Source organism: Balaenoptera ricei, chromosome 4, assembly GCF_028023285.1.
Source record: "Balaenoptera ricei isolate mBalRic1 chromosome 4, mBalRic1.hap2, whole genome shotgun sequence".
Classification (NCBI taxonomy): Eukaryota; Metazoa; Chordata; class Mammalia; order Artiodactyla; family Balaenopteridae; genus Balaenoptera; species Balaenoptera ricei.
The window spans coordinates 16,507,437-16,528,474 of NC_082642.1; the positions used below are offsets into that span (position 1 = coordinate 16,507,437).

At 48.7% G+C, this 21,038-nt stretch overlaps 1 protein-coding gene and 1 pseudogene across 2 annotated transcripts in view; one reads left to right on the top strand and one right to left on the bottom strand.

The window, feature by feature from the left end:
* Positions 1-20,212, bottom strand: part of SPSB4 (splA/ryanodine receptor domain and SOCS box containing 4) — an 85,961-nt gene extending 65,749 nt beyond the window's left edge. Inside the window, exon 1 of one of the 2 annotated variants that reach the window (XM_059921897.1) lies at positions 20,139-20,212. The gene's annotated coding sequence lies outside the window, so the exon portion shown is untranslated. Of the gene's footprint in view, positions 1-16,521; positions 17,114-20,138 lie in introns of those variants that run through there. The other variant, XM_059921896.1, reaches the window with a different exon arrangement.
* Positions 6,495-7,488, top strand: LOC132365212 (PDZ and LIM domain protein 1-like; annotated as a pseudogene).
* Positions 20,213-21,038: the final 826 nt, after the last annotated feature.

The following is a 21,038-nucleotide window of genomic DNA, read 5'->3' on the forward strand; positions in this document are numbered from 1 at the left end:
TGCACATCAGGACCCAGGGGAAGGAGCAGTGACCCCAGGGGAGACTGAACCAGACCTACCTGCTAGTGTTGGAGGGTCTACTGCAGAGGCGGGGGGTGGCTGTGGCTCACCGTGGGGACAAGGACACTGGCAGCAGAAGTTCTGGGGAGTACTCCTTGGCGTAAGCCCTCCCAGAGTCCACCATTAGCCCCACCAAAGAGCCCAGGTAGGCTCCAGTGTTGGATTGCCTCAGGCCAAACAGCCAACAGGGAGGGAACCCAGCCCCACCCATCAGCAGTCAAGTGGATTAAAGTTTTACTGAGCTCTGCCCACCAGAGCAACAGTCAGCTCTACCCACCACCAGTCCCTCCCATCAGGAAACTTACGCAAGCCTCTTAGCCTCTTAGCCCCTTAGCCTCATCCACCAGAGGGCAGACAGCAGAAGCAAAAAGAAATACAATCCTGCAGCCTGTGGAACAAAAACCACATTCACAGAAAGAGAGACAAGATGAAAAGGCAGAGGGCTATGTACCAGATGAAGCAATAAGATAAAACCCCAGAAAAACAACTAAATGAAGTGGAGATAGGCAACCTTCCAGAAAACGAATTCAGAATAATGATAGTGAAGATGATCCAGGACCTCGGAAAAAGAATGGAGGCAAAGATCAAGAAGATGCAAGAAATGTTTAACAAAGACCTGGAAGAATTAAAGAACAAACAGAGATGAACAATACAATAACTGAAATGAAAACTACACTAGAAGGAATCAATAGCAGAACAACTGAGGCAGAAGAACGGATAAGTGACCTGGAAGACAGAATGGTGAAATTCACGGCTGTGGAACAGAATAAAGAAAAAAGAATGAAAAGAAATGAAGACAGCCTAAGAGACCTCTGGGAAAACATTAAACGCAACAACATTCCCATTATAGGGGTCCCAGAAGGAGAAGAGAGAGAGAACGGACCAGAGAAAATATTTGAAGAGATTATAGTCGAAAACTTCCCTAACATGGGAAAGGCAATAGCCACCCAAGTCCAGGAAGCGCAGCGAGTCCCATACAGGATAAACCCAAGGAGAAACATGCCGAGACACATAGTAATCAAAGTGGCAAAAATTAAAGACAAAGAAAAATTATTGAAAGGAGCAAGGGAAAAACGACAAATAACATACAAAGGAACACCCATAAGGTTAACAGCTGATTTCTCAGCAGAAACTCTACAAGCCAGAAGGGAGTGGCATGATATACTTAAAGTGATGACAGGGAAGAACCTACAACCAAGATTACTCTACCCAGCAAGGATCTCATTCAGATTCGATGGAGAAATCAAAAGCTTTACAGACAAGCAAAAGCTAAGAGAATTCAGCACCACAAAACCAGCTCTACAACAAATGCTAAAGGAACTTCTCTAAGTGGGAAACACAAGAGAAGAAAAGGACCTACAAAAGCAAACCCAAAACAATTAAGAAAATAGTCATAGGAACATATATATCGATAATTACTTTAAACGTGAATGGATTAAATGCTCCAAACAAAAGACACAGGCTTGCTGAATGGATACAAAAACAAGCCCCATATATATGCTGTCTACAAGAGACCCACTTCAGACCTAGGGACATATACAGACTGAAAGTGAGGGGATGGAAAAAGATAATCCATGCAAAAGGACATCAAAAGAAAGCTGGAGTAGCAATTCTCATATCAGACAAAATAGACTTTAAAATAAAGACTATTACAAGAGACAAAGAAGGACACTACATAATGATCAAGGGATTGATCCAAGAAGAAGATATAACAATTGTAAATATTTATGCACCCAATATAGGAGCACCTCAATACATAAGGCAAATACTAACAGCCATAAGAGGGGAAATCGACAGCAACACAATCATAGTAGGGGACTTTAACACCCCACTTTCACCAATGGACAGATCATTCAAACAGAAAATAAATAAGGAAACACAAGCTTTAAATGATACATTAAACAAGATGGACTTAATTGATATTTATAGGACATTCCATCCTAAAACAACAGACTACACATTTTTCTCAAGTGCTCATGGAACATTCTCCAGGATAGATCACATCTTGGGTCACAAATCAAGCCTCAGTAAATTTAAGAAAATTGAAATGATATCAAGCATCTTTTTGGACCACAATGTTATGAGATTAGAAATGAATTACAGGGAAAAAAACGTAAAAAACCCAAACACATGGAGGCTAAACAATACGTTACTAAATAACCAAGAGATCACTGAAGAAATCAAAGAGGAAATCAAAAAATACCTAGAGACAAATGACAATGAAAACACAATGATCCAAAACCTATGGGATGCAGCAAAAGCAGTTCTAAGTGGGAAGTTTATAGCTATACAAGCCTACCTCCAGAAACAAGGAAAACTCAAGTAAACTAACCTTACACCTAAAGGAACTAGAGAAGGAAGAACAAACAAAACCCAAAGTTAGCAGAAGGAAAGAAATCATAAAGATCAGAGCAGAAATAAATGAAAAAGAAAGAAAGAAAACAGTAGCAAAGATCAATAAAACTAAAAGCTGGTTCTTTGAGAAGATAAACAAAATTGATAAACCATTAGCCATGCTCATCAAGAAAAAGGGCGAGAGGATTCAAATCAATAAAATTAGAAATGAAAAAGGAGAAGTTACAACAGACACCGCAGAAATACAAAGCATCGTAAGAGACTACTACAAGAAACTCTATGCCAATAAAATGGACAACCTGGAAGAAATGGACAAATTCTTAGAAAGGTATAAACTTCCAAGACTGAACCAGGAAGACACAGAAAATATGAACAGACCAATCACAAGTAATGAAATTGAAACTGTGATTAAAAATCTTCCAACAAACAAAAGTCCAGGACCAGATGGCTTCACAGGTGAATTCTATCAAACATTTAGAGAAGAGCTAACACCCATCTTTCTCAAACTCTTCCAAAATATTGCAGAGGAAGGAACACTCCCAAACTCATTCTATGATGCCACCATCACCCTGATACCAAAACCAGACAAAGATAGTACAAAAAAAGAAAATTACAGACCAATATCACTGATGAATATAGATGCAAAAATCCTCAACAAAACACTAGCAAACAGAGTGCAACAAGACATTAAAAGGATCATACACCATGATCAAGTGGGATTTACCCAGGGATGCAAGGATTCTTCACTATATGCAAATCAATCAATGTGATACATCATATTAACAAATTGAAGAATACAAACCATATGATCATCTCAATAGATGCAGAAAAAGCTTTGGACAAAATTCAACACCATTTATGATAAAAACTCTCCTGAAAGTGGGCATAGAGGGAACCTACCTCAACATAATAAAGGCAATATACGAGAAACCCACAGCAAACATCATTTTCAATGGTGAAAAACGGAAAGCATTTCCTCTAAGATCAGGAACAAGACAAGGATGTCCACTCTCACCACTATTATTCAACATAGTTTTGGAAGTCCTAGCCACGGCAATCAGAGAAGAAAAATAAATAAAAGGAATACAAATTGGAAAAGAAGAAGTAAAACTTTCACTGTTTGCAGATGACATGATACTATACATAGAGAATCCTAAAGATGCCACCAGAAAACTACTAGAGCTAATCAATGAATTTGGTAAAGTTGCAGGATACAAAATTAATGCACAGAAATCTCTTGCATTCCTATACACTAATGATGAAAAATCTGAAAGAGAAATTAAGGAAACACTCCCATTTACCATTGCAACAAAAAGAATAAAATACCTAGGAATAAACCTACCTAGGGAGACAAAAGACCTGTATGCAGAAAACTATGAGACACTGACGAAAGAAATTAAAGATGATACCAACAGATGGAGAGATATACCATGTTCTTGGATTGGAAGAATCAATATTGTGAAAATGACTATACTACCCAAAGCAAGCTACAGATTCAGTGCAATCCCTATCAAATTACCAATGGCATTTTTTACAGAACTAGAACAAAAAATCTTAAAATTTGTATGGAGACACAAAAGATCCCGAATAGCCAAAGCAGTTCTGAGGGAAAAAAACAGAGTGGGAGGAATCAGACTCCCTGATTTCAGACTACACTACAAAGCTACAGTAATCAAGACAATATGGTACTGGCACAAAAACAGAAACATAGATCAATGGAACAAGATAGAAAGCCCAGAGATATACCCAAGCACCTATGGTCAACTAATCTATGACAAAGGAGGCAAGGATATACAATGGAGAAAAGACAGTCTCTTCAATAAGTGGTGCTGGGAAAACTGGACAGCTATCTGTAAAAGAATGAAATTAGAACACAGCCTAACACCATACACAAAAATAAAATCAAAATGGATTCAAGACCTCAATTTAAGACCGGACACTATAAAACTCTTAGAGGAAAACATAGGAAGAACCCTCTTTGACATAAATCACAGCAAGATCTTTTTTGATCCACCTCCTAGAGTAATGGAAATAAAAACAAAAATAAACAAATGGGACCTAATGAAACTTCAAAGCTTTTGCATAGCAAAGGAGACCATAAACAAGATGAAAAGACAACCCTCAGAATGGGAGAAAATATTTGCAAACAAGTCAACGGACAAAGGATTAATCTCCAAAATATATAAACAGCTCATGCAACTCAATATTAAAGAAACAAACACCCCAATCCAAAAATGGGCAGAAGACCTAAATAGACATTTCTCCAAAGAAGACATACAGATGGCCAAGAAGCACATGAAAAGCTGCTTAACATCACTAATTATTAGAGAAATGCAAATCAAAACTACAATGAGGTATCACCTCACACCGGTCAGAATGTCCATCATCAGAAAATCTACAAACAACAAATGCTGGAGAGGGTGTGGAGAAAAGGGAACCCTCTTGCACTGTTGGTGGGAATGTAAATGGATACAGCCACTATGGAGAACAGTATGGAGGTTCCTTTAAAAACTAAAAATAGAATTACCATATGATCCAGCAATCCCACTACTGGGCATATACCCAGAGAAAATCATAATTCAAAAAGAAACATGCATCCCAATGTTCATCGCAGCTCTATTTACAATAGCCAGGTCATGGAAGCAACCTAAATGCCCATCGACAGACAAATGGATAAAGAAGATGTGGTACATATATACAATGGAATATTATTCAGCCATAAAAAGGAATGAAATTGGGTCATTTGTTGAGATGTGGATGGATCTAGAGACTGTCATACAGAGTGAAGTAAGTCAGAAAGAGAAAAACAAATATCGTATATTAACGCATGTACGTGGAACCTAGAAAAATGGTACAGATGAACCGGTTTGCAGGGCAGAAGTTGAGGCACAGATGTAGAGAACAAACGTATGGACACCAAGGGGGGAAAGCCGCGGAGGGGTGGGGATGGTGGTGTGATGAATTGGGCAATTGAGATTGACATGTATACACTGATGTGTATAAAATTGATGACTAATAAGAACCTGTTGTATAAAAAAATAGATAAAATAAAATTCAAAAATTAAAAAAAATAGAAGCAATAGAAACAAAAACACAGAGACATAAAGTATGATAGTAAAACTATGACCAAAATACTAGCTATGTTAATGAATGGCCATAGTGAACTATTAAAAAGAAAAGATTGTAAGGTTGGGGAACAAGACAAAACTCCCACCATATGGCATATTTAAGAGATATCCCCAAAGCAAAGTAATTCAACAATGTTGAAAAAATAGGAAAGGTAAATATATATCAAGTAAGGGCTACATCAAACTAAGCAGGTACAATAACTTAATATGAGGCAAGTAAGGGTGAATTCAGGGCAAACGATATTAAGTGAGACAAAGAACACTTTATAACAATAAAGAACATAATCCACAATTGAAGATCGAACACACCAAATAACAGCACCAAAATTCAAAGCAAAAGCTACAGGAAATACAAGAGAGGTCAGACAGATACACACTAGAGGCAGATGATTTTAATTCACCTCTTTCAGCTCATGACAGATCAATGGACCAAATTAAGTAAAGACATAGAAAACCAAAATTGCATAAGTAATGACATTTAATTGATGTATATGTATTTCTAAAAATTGCCCATATATTAGGTCACAAATAAAACCTCACCAAAAAAGCAGACATAATACAGAACCTGGTAACACAGAAGAAAAACTAGAAATTAATCACAAAATTATGGATCACAAAATCCTATCACTTGGACGTTTTTGAAAACTCTCTTTTAAAAAACTCGGATCAAAAAAGAGACCTATATAGAAATTGTAGAGTATCTAGAAAACAAGAATATCAAGAAACATTCCATATATTGGAACCTGTGGGATCCCGTTAAAGTAGAGCTCAGAGGAAGTCATGGCTGGTGTACTTATGTTAGTAAATGCAAAAGAGTGAAAATATACAAATTAAGCATAATAAAATAGAAAAATAAAAGATCTAATCAGCACAGCTGCCGGGGAGCCCAACGTGCCACTCCGCGTCCTGCCCCGTCTGTCCCCTGGAGTCGCCACCCGCCGTCACCGCGCCATGACCACCCAGCAAATAGTCCTCCAGGGCCCGGGACCGTGGGGCTTCTGCCTTGTGGTGGGCAAGGACTTCGAGCAGCCTCTCACCATCTGCCGGGTCACTCCTGGAAGCAAGGCTGCTATAGCTAATTTATGTGTTGGAGAGGTAATCACAGCCATCGATGGGGAAAATACCAGCAACATGATGCACCTGGAAGCTCAGGACAAAATCAAGGGCTGCACAGACAACATGACTCTCACAGTAACCAGATCTGAACAGAAAATCTGGTCTCCTCTGGTGACAGAGGAAGGGAAACATCATCCATACAAGATGAATTTAGCCTCTGAACCACAAGAGGTCCTACACAGAGGAAGCGCCCACAACCAGAGCGCCCTGCCTCTTACCGCCTCACCTGCCTCCACTTCTGCCCCAGGGTCATCACAAACCAGTACAACAGCCCAGCTGGCCTCTACTCCTCTGAAAACATCCAACTTCAACAGTGCCTTGGAGTCAAAGACAGCAGCCAGTGGGCAGGAGACGAATGGCAGAGCATTAGACCATTCTCAGCTTCCAAGTGGACTCGTCATTGATAAAAATCTGACGTTTACAAGATGCCTCAGGAGAAACAAGAGTTAAATGAGCCTCCAAAACAGTCCACTTCATTCCTGGTTTTGCAGGAAATCCTGGAGTCTGAGGAGAAAGGGGATCCCAACAAGCCCTCAGGATTCAGAAGAGTTAAGGCTCCAGTCACCAAAGTGGCTGCATAGATTGGAAATGCCCAGAAGCTGCCCATGTGTGACAAATGTGGCACCGGCATTGTCGGCATGTTTGTGAAGCGGCGGGACCGTCACCGCCACCCTGAGTGTTATGTGTGCACCGAGTATGGCAACAACCTGAAACAGAAGGGCCATTTCTTTGTGGAGGATCAGATCTACTGTGAAAAGCACGCCCGGGAGCGGGTCACTCCACCCGAGGGCTACGATGTGATCACCGTGTTCCCTAAGTGAGCCGGCAGCTCTGCGGGTCACTCCACCCGAGGGCTACGATGTGATCACCGTGTTCCCCAAGTGAGCCGGCAGCTCTGCACCCAACACTGCTCTCCAGCGAGCCCCTGCTGCATCTTGTCCTCTGAAAGCTCTGGCCTCTCTTTCCTTGAAAGTTCTCGCTTACTCTGGTTTTATCCCTGCTCGTTAGCTAACTGACTCACGCTGGCCGTGTGATGCCCGCTTTTATAATTAACAGAAGATGGTTTTGTTTCAGTGTCCCCTTACCAGCATCACTGTGTCTTCTCTTCTCCTCCATTCATCTCCGCTGCAAATGGACATCAGCCAAATTTGAACCAAACTGAATTTAATATGTCTGACAATGATTTTTTTACTCAATAAATTAATAGACTTCAAAACAAAACAACAAGATCTAATCAAAAAACAGAACAGGGCCTCTCACGGTGCCGACTGCAAGCAGTTCTGTGGCCCACACGGGACATTTCTTAGGGAAATTGCTTTATCCTTGGGCACACCATGCCAACTTTGGAGCTGTTGAAAGACAACTGTAACATATTTGAAAGCAGCGGCCAAGCAGCAGCCCCAGAGGAGACCATGCTGGGTCGTGGAGGGCATGGTGCTTTCCCTTCTGGCCTCCCGGCCTCTGCCCCATCAGTGGCAGGCGGGGGCCTCAAAAGCTGCCCACCCTGGCGATGGTGGAGTGGACACACAGCAGCCCTTTGCTACTCCCCCCAAGACAGGACCCAGAGTGGAGTGCTCATGTCCACTAATGGCCATCCACTAAGAAAAATTAGTGACAGCACAATATAACGAAGGGCAGGGTTTGAATCCCTTCCTGTCCATTGGGCCCTGGCAAGGGCTTACCCTCTCTGAGACTCATCTGAAAAGTGCTCTAACTATGTGCTAAGCTTGCCCGTCTTTGCAAGGATCAGGGGAGATATCTGTAAAGTCTGAAATGGCACAGGGCACCTGGGAGGCACCGAGTAAATGTTAAGTGCTCCTTTAAACTGTGTATGTCCTCCGACATTGCCATTTCAGCACCTGAATGCATCCTAAAGAAACACCAGGGCGTGCACTAGGATTCAGCTACAGAAGCAAAGGGCAGCGTGGTTCATAGAACCAAACGGTGGAGATCAATGTAAATGCTCACAATAGGGGGCTATAACTTTTTCATGGGGTCCCCAGCTTCCAGCCAGATCTACTCTGCCTGCACCCAGCTGGGACGTTGCCTCTGCAGTCCTCACCCCAGAGAAGTTCCAGCTCCTACGGTCTCCTGCAACTGTGACTGAACTAACAAATGAATAAAAGACAGGCTAAGCAACTTGGTTTTACTCCCCATGGAACCTGTCAAAGGCAGTGGTCAGGATCAGAAGCCAGAGCTGGGAGACAGGGAGTTACTAATGCAGATTCCCAACCCCTAAACCGGAGTCACAGGTCAATCTTCATGTCTTTGTCCAGGCAGTTGGGACCCCCAGTCCTTCCTTCCTCACCTCCCCAATTCAGCCTGAGAGCCCCACCTCCTCCAGGAAGCCCGCCCTGATCCCCCAGGGCCTCTAGGTGCCTGCCTCACACTTTTGTCACCCCTGAGCCAGCCATGACTTTCTGGTCCACTGATGTGCATTTTTCTACCTTGAGGGGCATTCCTCTGGGGACAGGAAGCTCTCCCCTGGGCTTCTTCACCACCCCCCACCCAACCCCACCTAGCACATATAATACAAACAAGCATGGTGCTTTGGAAGACAGGGCAGAATACATGTATGGATGTGAAGAGGAGATTCTGGGCTTCAGTAAGTTCTCACGTTCTGCTCTCTCTAGAGGATTCAGCAGGGAAAGGGCCGGGGCTGGAGTCAGGAGATGAGAGCACGGGTCCCAGTTCTCCACTAACACAGTCACTGCCTCTGAGCCGCTGACCCTGGGCTGTATCCAGTCTGCCCCTTGTTATATACTTCTGTGCACCCTTCCTACTCCCAGCCTCATTTATTCTTTCAACAAACACTTGGTGGATGGCTGTCACGTGCCAGGCTCTGTGAGGCTGAGAGCTAGGGACACGCAGCCGTGGCCAAGTCAGGCTCAGCCCCTGCCCTCTCTCTCCAGACAGAGGGAGCGGGTACTGGTCACCTTTCTCCTCTTGTCTCCACCACAGCTCGTGGCGCTGGGCCAGGCACAGAGGAGATACCACAGAGTCTAACTTCCTGGTAGGAATAACATTGTCTCTCAACCCAGCAAGCAGAGAGCATACTGAACAATGCCTCCATCACATTTCCTCAAACCAAACTTAATTTCTTAGGCCATGCTTGGATGGGGATGCTTAATGACATTATCCGGAAGGATCCGCCCCAGGGCCTCAGTGATGGCTGAGCAAGAAAACAAAAACTCAGATTGCCAATTGCCCTTCCCAGGACGCTGGTGGGTATTGCAACCTGACAGGGGAAATGAGGAGACACGAAGCGTGGATGTGGCACTTCTTAAGGAGCCTCAACGGTTTGCAAGGTGTGACACTCAGTCTTCAGAGGCCCAGGACCCAAAATCCCATTCTCGAAGTCTTGTCTGCTGGACTCAGCCAGGCACGGGGTCTGCCAGGCGACAGGACTGCCGCAGGATTGATAATGACTCGGTGAAATGCCCTCCGCTCAAGGCGGCCTGTGGCTTTGGACTTGCTGGGGTAGGGGTTGGGGGCGGATTTCATTCCTTCATTTAACCAGCAGTAACGGTGCCTCCCTGGGGATCTGAGGCTACAGAAAAGTGTAAGACCCGATCACTTCCCTTCTGGGAGAGCTCACGCCAAAGGGGGTCAGACCCAGCGACAGGTCTGAATAATGACAAGGACTGTAAAAAGCAGTGCACTTTGATACCACTTGAATTCCTATAATACACTGCATATTGGTTTCAACTATATACGACACCACTTGTAAAAACGCAAAGCTGATCTAATCACGCTCCCTGCTTAAAATCCTTCACAGGATCTCCACAGCTTTCAGGATAAAGTACAACCTCCTAGCCCTAACCCTCCCCAAATGCTCCCTGATGCTTCCCTGGCCCATCTCCCTCTGTGAAGCCCTTCACGGCATCCCCACTAACCTGCGTGTCCTGACCCTCTGCTGCCTTCACCCCTTCCCCCTCCCTTGCACACCCCTCCACATACACACACCTGGGGAATTCATTCTACTCGGGTATCAGTGCCCCTGGGGAGCTCCCCATCCCGTGCCCTCAGAGCCCCTGCACCTGTCTCCATCACAGACTTATCACGAGGGGCCCTAATGTCTCCTCAGCTGCCTCCCTGCCACCAGACGGGGGACAATGCAAGAGCAGGGGCTGGGTCTCCTCACCGGAGTCCCCAGGACTCTGCAGGGCCCTGGCTCAGAGAAAGTGGTGGATGCACAAGCACGAGCAAAGAAATAAAAGCAACCTGCCGCTTTAGAAAGAACCTCCACCGAGGCATGACTGGGAGAGCAGAGCTCCCTGAGCTCGGGCAACTCATTTACATTTTCAGCCCTCAATTTTCACCTCTGTGCAATGGTGCCAACGGTACCCGCTTGGACCTGGTTCGGCTGGGATGTTTCTAAGATTTTCTTAGTGCAAATATTAAGTAGAGAGGCTATTCTACTAAAAGATGCTGATTCAGAATGAACCTGTCAATGGTGAATGAGCTAAAGAACCTCCAAGCTTTTATTCACAGGCGTCCATTAACTTTTCTCTCTGTACACATGCATGGAGCTCGTACGACACTAGGCTGGGCAGGACCTTTCTTCCCAGGAGAGCCATCTGTCCAGCTCCAGGTGGAACCATCTCACGCCCATCTTCCTGGAGTGTGAATCAATGAGGCTTCCCCGTGCCTCTCCTTCTTGTGGGGTTTCCATGGGAATCTTCCCACGCGTGACTGAGCCAGGAGCCCCCAGGGTGGAAGCTCAGGCTGTCAGCCAGCAAGGAACGCAGGGGATGGGATGGAGGAGGTGTGCCGGGCGGTGACCAAGCCAGCGTGCTCTGCCAAGTCATTTGAAAGAGACACACCTCCAAGGCAGGAAGGTCAGAGGCCCTATTTCCATGTGCATTCCTGGCGGGTCTGGTCATCGCTCCAGCTGCCCCTGTGCCCTGTGCCCCAAGCACAGGTGGGTAGTTCTGCAGGACAGCTGGCCTCTGTGAGACCCAGCATGGCTCAGGCTGGAGCAGAGCTAGGAGAAAGGGGCCAGGGTGGGTGCTGCATGACGGGACCCTCTTGGATCAACTTCTATGAAGAAAACACAATGATCTTCACGTCTGGCCCATCATTTATCTCATGAGCCGAACTTTGCCCACTTAGTATAACTGGTTGTCTGAAAACTCGGGATGCCTGAATGAAAAGGGAAACTCAGGCTTGGTCTAGGAGATCATAGTAGGAACCTGCTAGGATTTCTGAAGGTCCCTCTGTTAAGCTTCAGCTGTCTCTGGGAGCATTTTTGAGATTACCGGGGGGCGGGGGCGGGGTGGGCATTGTTGGAGAGGAAGAGGGGATGGAGAGGAAGTGGGGAGACAGGGAGACCCAGAGAGAGAGAGAGGAGAGGGAGGAAGCCCCAGGGAGCAGAGAGCCACTCTGGCCCCGGGAATCTGCGTGACCTGTGGGAATCTGTGTGACTTGCGCATCACACAGAATGCGGCTGACAGGTGAGAGGCCTCTGCGGACTCAGCCCCACTAGTTTCTGGAGAAGTCAGAGCTCCAGGCTCACTCATAAGTGACTTTTCACAGCACTGAAAGCCAGGTGGGGTACTTGGGAACTGCTCTGGGCCTCCCCCTCTGCACACACCAGCACATGGAGGTGTAGCGCTCGGGGCAGTCTCCTGCCACCTCTGGGCTCTGAGGTCCCGCTGGCTGGCCTCATAAACGGGGCACACCCACTGCCGCACCTTCAGGGCCTGCTGCTCGCTCCCTGCATGCATCTTCTCTTACGACCGGCATTTCCAGCCCTCTGTGGATCCTCGCAAACTGAGCCTCCAGCCCCGCTTTCTCTCCTCAGCACCAGACCCACCTATCCCAAGGCCTCTGGCCACACCAGACGAGGGGCTCCTTCAAACGACCTTGTAAAGCCAGCTGGTCTCTTTCCCCTTGGACACGCCCACCCACTCTAGATATCAGACGTGGGGTTTCGGGGGCCACTGGCACCTCAGAATCTACACGCCCAGGACTGAAAGCAGCCTCTTCCCTCTCCGGCAAACCAGGTTCCTCTCTCGTCCCCATTTCTGCCATGGATCCCCCTGTCTCTCAGTCTCCCTCAATGCTTTCAGCTCTCCCTCAATTCAGATCTTGCCTGGATTACTACAATGGTCTCCCAGTGGGGCTCCCTGACTCCAGTCTGTGGCCCCCAAACCACCCTCCATGCTGCCACAGGGTAAATCTGACCAAGGCACACACACACCTTTTGTTCAACTCTCCAGGTGGCTTCTCCAGGGAGAAGCCGCACCCCTTAGCTTGGCATATAAGAGTCCTTAAGACCTGTTCTTGCTTACTTCTCGCACGCCTAGTCTCCCAGCACGGCCCCCATCAGACCAGTCATAGCAGACTACCCTGAGAGACCACATCCTGCCCATACCTTGGCCTCCGGGGGCCTTCCCACCTTCCCTCGCCTGGCTGACAGTCATTCGTTCTCCTCCCACCCGCATGCGGGGCCGGGCACCCTCTGTGGCGTCCCTCCATCCCCCTTCGGCCTCGTCCTGCATCCACAGCTGTCTTCTGCACCCCGTGCTACATTTCTTGCTGGCGAGGCCAGCACCCAGCCAGCCTCTATCTCCTACCAGCACCGTACAGGCACCTGCTACCTCTGTCTGCATTAGAAAGCACTTCTCAGACTGAAGAAGAAACTTCCACTCCACACCTCTTGTATAGTTTACATTTTTAACAACAAACATTTTTCTTTCGTAACTTTTCTTTCATTTTTCTTTCATAACATTTTAAATGGGGGTTAACTCAATATGTGTAGCAAAAAATCACATGCAATCAACACTGCCCTGGAAAGTTCTTCTGAAGAAGGTTCATGATACCCAATTTGGGTCTGCCATCCTCTTTCCCAAGGGGTTCAGCACAGACAACTGTTTTCCCTCCAGCTTTGGAACGGATACAGCCAGTGAGACTTATTTAGGGACCACGTTTTATTTAAAATATTTTATTTAAAATGGGGACTTCCCTGATGGTCCAGTGGTTAAGACTCTGCACTTCCACTGCAGGGGGCATGGGTTTGTTCCCTGGTTGGGGAACTAAGATCCCGCATGCCGCGCGGCACGGCCAAAAAAAAATAATAATAACAAAATAAAATGTGTTGCTGTTTTATTTAATTTTTTTGTTGCTGATCTTTCTTGCCAAGTATGTTTGGTTATGTTCACATAAGTTAAGTGCATGTATTTATGTACTTATTTTTTTAAATGACTCAGGCAGAGACTTCTGGTAGCTTTGCTCCAGGTACCTTCACACCCCCTGATCTTCTGCACCGAGTGGCCTGTTCTACCTGCTGGGCTGCCTGAGACCCTTCATTCCTGTCCCAATAGAGAAGGGAGGGGCCTTTCAAGAACCTGGCTATGTTACAACAGGTCAGGCAACTCGGGGAGAATCAATTAGCCCCCATATGGTGAATGGTACTAGGTCTTTTCCCAGAGGGATGGGGAACTCTGCACTGGCACAGGTCTTGGCCACTTTCTGGGGTAGAAGCGAAGCCTCCCAAGGACAGGCCTGTCTAAATGAGGAGAAGGAGCCAGTCTTAAAAAAGCCAAGGGAAAAAGTCCTTGGAGTGTTGGAGCAAAACCAAAATGGCCAGGGTGTGGAGGGTAATGAGAGAGGCAAACAGTGAGAAAGGGGTGAAGGAAGCAGTAACCAGACCCGGAGGGCCCTGGGGGCACCTAGATTTTACACCCTGGCAACCTCGAGGACGTTCTAAGACTGGGAGGGATTTGATCTATTTTATATTTTTAAAAGATGTTTCTGATAAATTATTATTATTTGCTAATCTGATATGTGAAAAATTGTACCTTATTGTAGTTTTAACTTACATTTTTCTTACTGAGTGAGGTAGAGCAGCTTGTCTTATGTTTGTTATTTCAATTTTATTTTGTGCATGTGAACTGTTAATGGTCTTTGTCTGTTTTTGCTCTTTTTCTTCTTGACTTGAGAACATTTTTACACATTAAAGAGATGAGCCCTTTGTGACAGGAGTGACGATTCTCTCCCCAGTTTGTCATATGTCTTTTAACTGTTTCTGGTGATGTCCCTGTAGATTTTCTTTTTATATAATTGAGTTTATCAGTCTCTGAAATAAAATAGAAATACAGACTGGAGAGATATTTGAGTGGAATGGCCAGCAAGTTGAATTTTGTTTGCTGTTTGCCAAAAGTGGCTTAAATTCCTTTTATTAGTACTTTTAAAGGAAGTTTAAAAAATGGAATCAATCAGAGGGTATGTATCTCAAGAGGATTATGCCCTTGTGTCAAGCACGTTCATTTCATGTTACTGACACCGTCTTTCTACAAACTCCATTAATCAGTAGCCCTTTTTGAAAAATGAAGGTGTGGGAGAAGAGGAGGGATTCCCCCATCAGCCTCAGTGACAGAGGCTGCAGGATTTTGTTGGAGGATAGAGGCACCAAGGTGGGAAAACAGAGGGAGAGACGGGAGAGGGGAGAGACGTAGTGCACTGATGCTTCTTTCCTCGGTGCGATGACCTCCTGGAAGGGGGGAGGGGCAGCTCCTGGATTCTCCTTTTAATAGCGTTTTTCTGAGGCTCAGGCACGCCTTCCTGATTTATGCTCATCGATTGCAGGGGGACAGAAGGTGCATGGAGGAGGGAGGCTCAGATTCCTAGAGAGGAGAGAACTCCTACCTTCACCCCCCAAACTCCCCCAGGAGGAGGATGGGGCAGACGAGGAAACTGAGCTGGGAGAGATGAGAGTACTTGCCCAAGGTCACACCGCGGGCTGGTGATGGAGGCGGAATTCGAACTCAAGCCTTACTCCAGAGCCGAGAGCTCCCCACCTCCTAGCGCTGGCGGCCCAGAAGTGCCCTCCTCTCCTTTCCAGTCCGCAACAGCCCACGCTCCGCCATCCGGGAGGCGGGAGCAGCCACTCCCCCCCGCTTCTCCCGCCAGGGAGAGGTCCTGGGCTCGCGTCCCCTCCTGGCTCCGAGCCCGTGGCGCGTCTTGCGCTACCCGGGCGGACACATTTACCGCGCTCCAAGCTCTGGCCTCCTCCCTCCTTCCCAGACCCCACCCCCACCCCCTGCCCGTGACTCACGCAGCACGCGACCCCCTCCCTTCCTAAGCATCGCCAAGTTTGTCTCCAAGCGAGGCCTGGAACTGGCCCCAAGCAGCGACCGGACCGGGCGACAAGCCTCACTATCCAGCGTCAAGAGTAAACGATAACAGCCACCACTTCACCAGCGCCCACTGCGTGCCGGGCGCTTGATTCCCACCGCTCCGAACCGCCCCCGCCCCCCACCAACCCAGAGGAACAGACCCCTGGAAATTACTGTCCCCAATACATACACGAGAGAGCTGCTGCAGCTCTGGAAAGTTGGATAACACGCTTGGGCTCACACAGCTAATAATAATGCTGGCTAACATTTGATCGAGTATTTCCTATGTGCCAGGCACAGGTCCACGTACATTACGAGGACCACCCCACAGATCTTACCAATAGCCCTATTAAAAGGGTACCATTATCATCCCCATCCTATGGATGAGGAAATCGAGGTTTGGCGCCTTGCCCAAGGTCACCCAGCCAGTGAATGACAGATCATGGACCCAAACCCAGGCAGGGTGACTGGGGGGAGGGGGTAGTTTTATGTGCTGTCTCCATTACGCAGAAAAGCAGCGGGCTTCGAACCTATGGCACCAGGGGCCAGCCCTCAACGCCCCAAGGCTGCGCGCAAACCAACCAGGTCGGACTGCCACAGCCCGCAGAGAGGAATTCCCGGGGACCTGGACGGGACCCACGCCAGGAGCGCCGGCTGTGGCGAGTGCCGGCCCGCACGAGGTCCGCGCGGCCAGATCTCGGCTCCCGCGCGCCCCTCACCAGAAGATGGAGAATACTCACCATAAAAGAGAGGGCAAGCGCCTGCCCTGGAGGAATCGCCAGCGCTGGCAGGTCCTGGACTGCCGGGGGAGGCGTCTGCAGCCGCTGCCGCCCACTCAGGGGCGCCCGAGCGACCCCGAAGATGCCGGCTGGCTCCCTGGGGCCAGGGGCGCGTCCTCACGGCCCGTGCCCAGGAGCAGCGCCCCCTCTGCCCAGCAGGGTGGCCTGGAGTTGGAGCTTTCTTGGGAAGTTGGCGCTCCGGCGCGGCGGGAGGGCGCAGGAGGCTGGGTGGGAGTGGGGAAGCGCCTTTCTGCGCGGATCCCGGGGGCGCGCCAAGGCCCGCGCTCCAGCGGTTTCTAAGCTCCGCGCCAGACCCGGAGGGCGGCGAGTCCTGAGCTCAGGGCGCACGGGCCGCGCCTCGGCCTCCGGCCCCTGGCGCGCCCTGCGACTTCCCCCGCGCCCTGGGCGCACGCATTGGTGGTTGGAGCTGGGGCCCGGGACCGGGCTACGGTGCGCTCATCGCCCTCCCCAGGGGCTGGGCGCCTTTGTGCGCGGGGCGCGTCGGCCGCCGCGGCCAGCTCTGGATGCTGCAGCCGCCGCCGCCTCCCCCTCTTCCTCCGCCGCCGCCCGCTCCCCGCCTTCCCGGCCGGCCCGGAGGCTGCAGCTGAAAGCCGATCCGGCTGAGCTCATCCCTGAAGGCCACTAATCCAATAGCCGCGGAAGGCGCGGCCGCCGGGAACGCCCCTTCCCCCACCATCCCGCGTCCCGGCCCGTCCCAGCTCGGGCCGCTGCCGGCGCCGCCACCTTCCCGAGGCCACCAGCTGGCGGGAGAGGGAAGTGGAGCCCGCGCCCGCGTCCCCGTGCCGAGTCGGCGCGGTCGCCATTCACCAGCCCGCTAGCCCGCGCACTCCCTCACTCACGCACTCATTCATGCGCGCCCCTCCCTATTCATTCAAGAGCTCCGGGAGCGCCGGGGTGGGTACCCCTGAGCTGGAAGGGACACACACACAGTCACTCGGCAGCTTTGCTGTCTTTACCCAATGCATGTGGGAAATAGCAGCCGGGGAAAGGTCGTGGTTTAATAACCTCTTCCTCAGACACGTGTCCACACTTTATTTTTTAAGATCAGGATCCAACTCATCTTCTAAAGTCCAATTTCATACCGCACCTGCTTCACGGAGCCTTCCCCGCCCACCCGAGGCGCAAGTAGGTGGGTCTCTCTACTCTGCCTGCTACCAGCGCTGAAGGTGGGCAGCCTCTTTGCCAGCAGGCGCAGAGATAAGGAAGAGGGCGTGGCCAGAGCGGAGGCCAAGCGAGTGCTTGTAGCATCAGTGCTTCCTTGGGGATATTGAAAGTTACTGGTCTGGGTGCCTTCGTCTCCGTTCCCAGAGTTGACCTCAGTTCATTCCACAGTCATTTGGTCTGACCCCAGCCCTCTCTGTGCCAGGTACCAAAGAGCCTCGATGCAGAGCGCCCATTCATCTGGGACACAGGCAAGTAAAGGCAATCCAACCTAGTGCGAGAAATGTTTTGATGGCGGCTCTGGGGCTCCTTTCCCAGACTGGGAAGGGCAATCTGGAATTAGCTCCTGGAGGGAGAGGGACGGGATGGTCACCTGGCTAGGTTCCTATCACAGCACAGAGCCTATGGTATGACTGGAATGTAAACAATAAGGTAAGATGTAGCTGGAGGGATGGACAGTGGCTAGGGTCTTGGGAGCCATCCAAAGAGTTTGACCGTTCCCCCAAGATTAGTTGAGGCCTTTAACCAGGGTAATATTTTGTCAGATTTGCATTCTATAAAGATCTCTCAGTAGCAGAGTGGGTGGATGGAGGAAATCAGCTTGGAAGCTACTGAAATAGTCCGAGCAAAAGATGATGCCTCATAAACCAGGGTAGCCGTGGTGGGATGGCCAAAGGGTGTATTGATCAAGAATTTGTTGCACTTATCCTATTGTTTTGTCATTGCCTGTTTGTATGTCTGTCTCCCTCCTAAGGCTGTGAACCCCCTCAAAGGGCAAGAATACATTTTATACATCTCTGGATTCCCTGTACCCAGCACAGAACAGACATTGAGTGAATGTGATTTGAACTGACCCGAGTGGCAGTTCTGACGTACATTCACACTTACTGTATTTTGGGGGTCTCCACAGCAGGCCTTCCTAACCCCCATCAGGAAACTCTTGGAGCACCTACTCTGCAAGTTACTGAGGGGGCTATGGACACAGGTTGGGGACAAGAAAAGAAAATCTGGGGAAAAAAGATACAGAAGCAAAGGGGAATTGAAAGAAGACTTTCAGTGGTTTCTCCACCTGAACCTAATCTGGCCGACGGGGTTGGGGAGGGGGATGCCCATCACTTGCCCTCTTTGCTGGAAACATGACAACAGCTTCAAGGACAAGATGCGGAAGGAGAAATAGCCACAATTTGAGAAACTAACTTCCCTCTCCCTTGGGGGCTCCAGATAGGTTCACCGTACTGACCCTTCCAAATATGCCTTAGGCCCAAAGGAGTGGCCACAAGAGCACCCCAAGTGTCCCTGCAGGCCCTAAAATACTCCAGCCCCTGGATACCAGGTGAAGCAATTTGTCATTTTGGGAGAAGCCAGAATAACCTGGCTATTAAAACTCTTCACATTGAGGTAAGCAGCCTCTAAGATGTCTCCAGCAGTCTCTGCCTCTTGGTTTCACACCCTTGTGTGACCCCTCCTCTTAGGTGTGGGCTGGCCTCATGGACTTGCTTCTCACCAAGAGAATAATGTGGAAATGATGGATGACCCATCCAAGATTAGGTTATAAAAAGACTGTGGCTTCTACTTCGAGCATTCTCTCTCTCTGTCTCTCTCTCTGTCTCTCTCACTTGCTTTTGAATTAGCTCTCTGGGAGAAGCAAGCTGCTATATGCTGAAGCAGCCTTGTGGAGAGGCCCATGTGGTGGGGACAGAGGCCTGCCAACAACTCACTTCAACTTCTAAGTGAGCGAACTTAGGAGCAGATCTCAGCCCCCAGTCCCAGCTGAGCCTTCATATGAGACTGCAGCCCTTGTCTGACACCTTGACTGCAAGTTCATGAGAAACCTTGAATCAGAGACATTCAGCTACACTGTGCCCAGATTCCTGACCACAGAAACTGTAAAAGAATAAATGTTTATTGTATTAAGCTGCTCATTTGGGGGGTAATTTCTTGTGCAGCAATAGATAACTCATGCAAGATGTTCTTAACTGTCCAAGGTTGATTCAAAAAATAAACCCTCAAAGAACTAGCCAGTGTCACTCCAAAGAAAACACAATCTTTCATGGGTATGGCCAGGCAGCCTTTGGGTTTAATTTCAATTCAGACTCTTTGGGTCTTAGCTTTCTCATTGTAAAATGGGGACAGAAGGATTTCCTGAGTATGATTATGTGTCGTAGCACGTTACGTACATAGTAGCTGCTCAGTAAGTCTTTTTCTCCTACTTCTGAGCAGTAGGTGAAGACCTGCAGCATTCTTGGAGTTCTTGGGCTAAGGCGAAGTCATGCCTAGAGCAGGAGGTCCACTGGGGGCTGCTACAGTCAGGGGTCCAGAACCTCTGTTTGTAATGCAAAGCTGTGAACCCCACCATTTGCTTGCCTCTTCTCCCAAGCAGCTTAGAATCTACTTACCAGGTTTCAGCAATCTTGGTCTCCTTCTCAGTCTTCCAAAAGTATCAACTGTAGTTTAATAGAAAGTGAGGAAAAACCATCAGTACTGAGAAATTCTGGCGCTTGAGGCTTGCTCCGAGGAGATGCATGCCAGGGAGGAGAAGGGTGGTGTGTGCCGTCGGCACATCTTCTGCCCTCCCTCAGAGGAAACCCCATTTGAGCCCAGCCTACAGTGTGGGGTTGCCCATAAGGGGCCCTCCTCTCTGGTCCTCTCTACAGCTCACTCACCACCATCTCTATCCCCAACTGCTGCAGCACCTCCTTACTTCTGCTCCACAGCTAGAGCTGGCTTCTCAAAGTGAAAGTCACCCCTGCCGCCCCCTTCAGAGGATGGCCCACAGGGTGGTTTTCCCACTTCTTAGCTGAATCTGGCTCCTGCATGCTAGTCTCACTTTCCTGCACCCTTGCTCTGGGCCAGGCCACCTCTGAGCAACTCCAGGGAACCAAGCTTCCTCCCTGACATCAGCCTTCACACACACTGACCTTTCCCCCTGGCACAGACTTTGCCCAGGTAACTCCAATTCTCTGCCTGTATGCATGCCCTCTCCTCCAGGAAGCCTTCCTGAAAGCCTAGTCTCGGTGTACCCCCTCCTGTGTGTGCCCTCTGGCCTGTGCCCTCTCTCAGGGCCCCAATTCCACTGTTGCTGCTGCCTCTTTTCTTGCCATCCTCCCCTCCCACAAGATGTGAGCACTTCCAGGGCTGAGCTGTCTTTTTTTTCTTTACAGCTTTTGCACTCCCACCTCCATTTCCAACTCACTAATTTCTCTAAGCTCTACAGCCTTCCCCAGCAGCCCCAGGTGGGTTAGGGAGCCCAACAGCAGCTTGTTGTCTTACCTCTGTCACAGCACTTCGCAAACCCT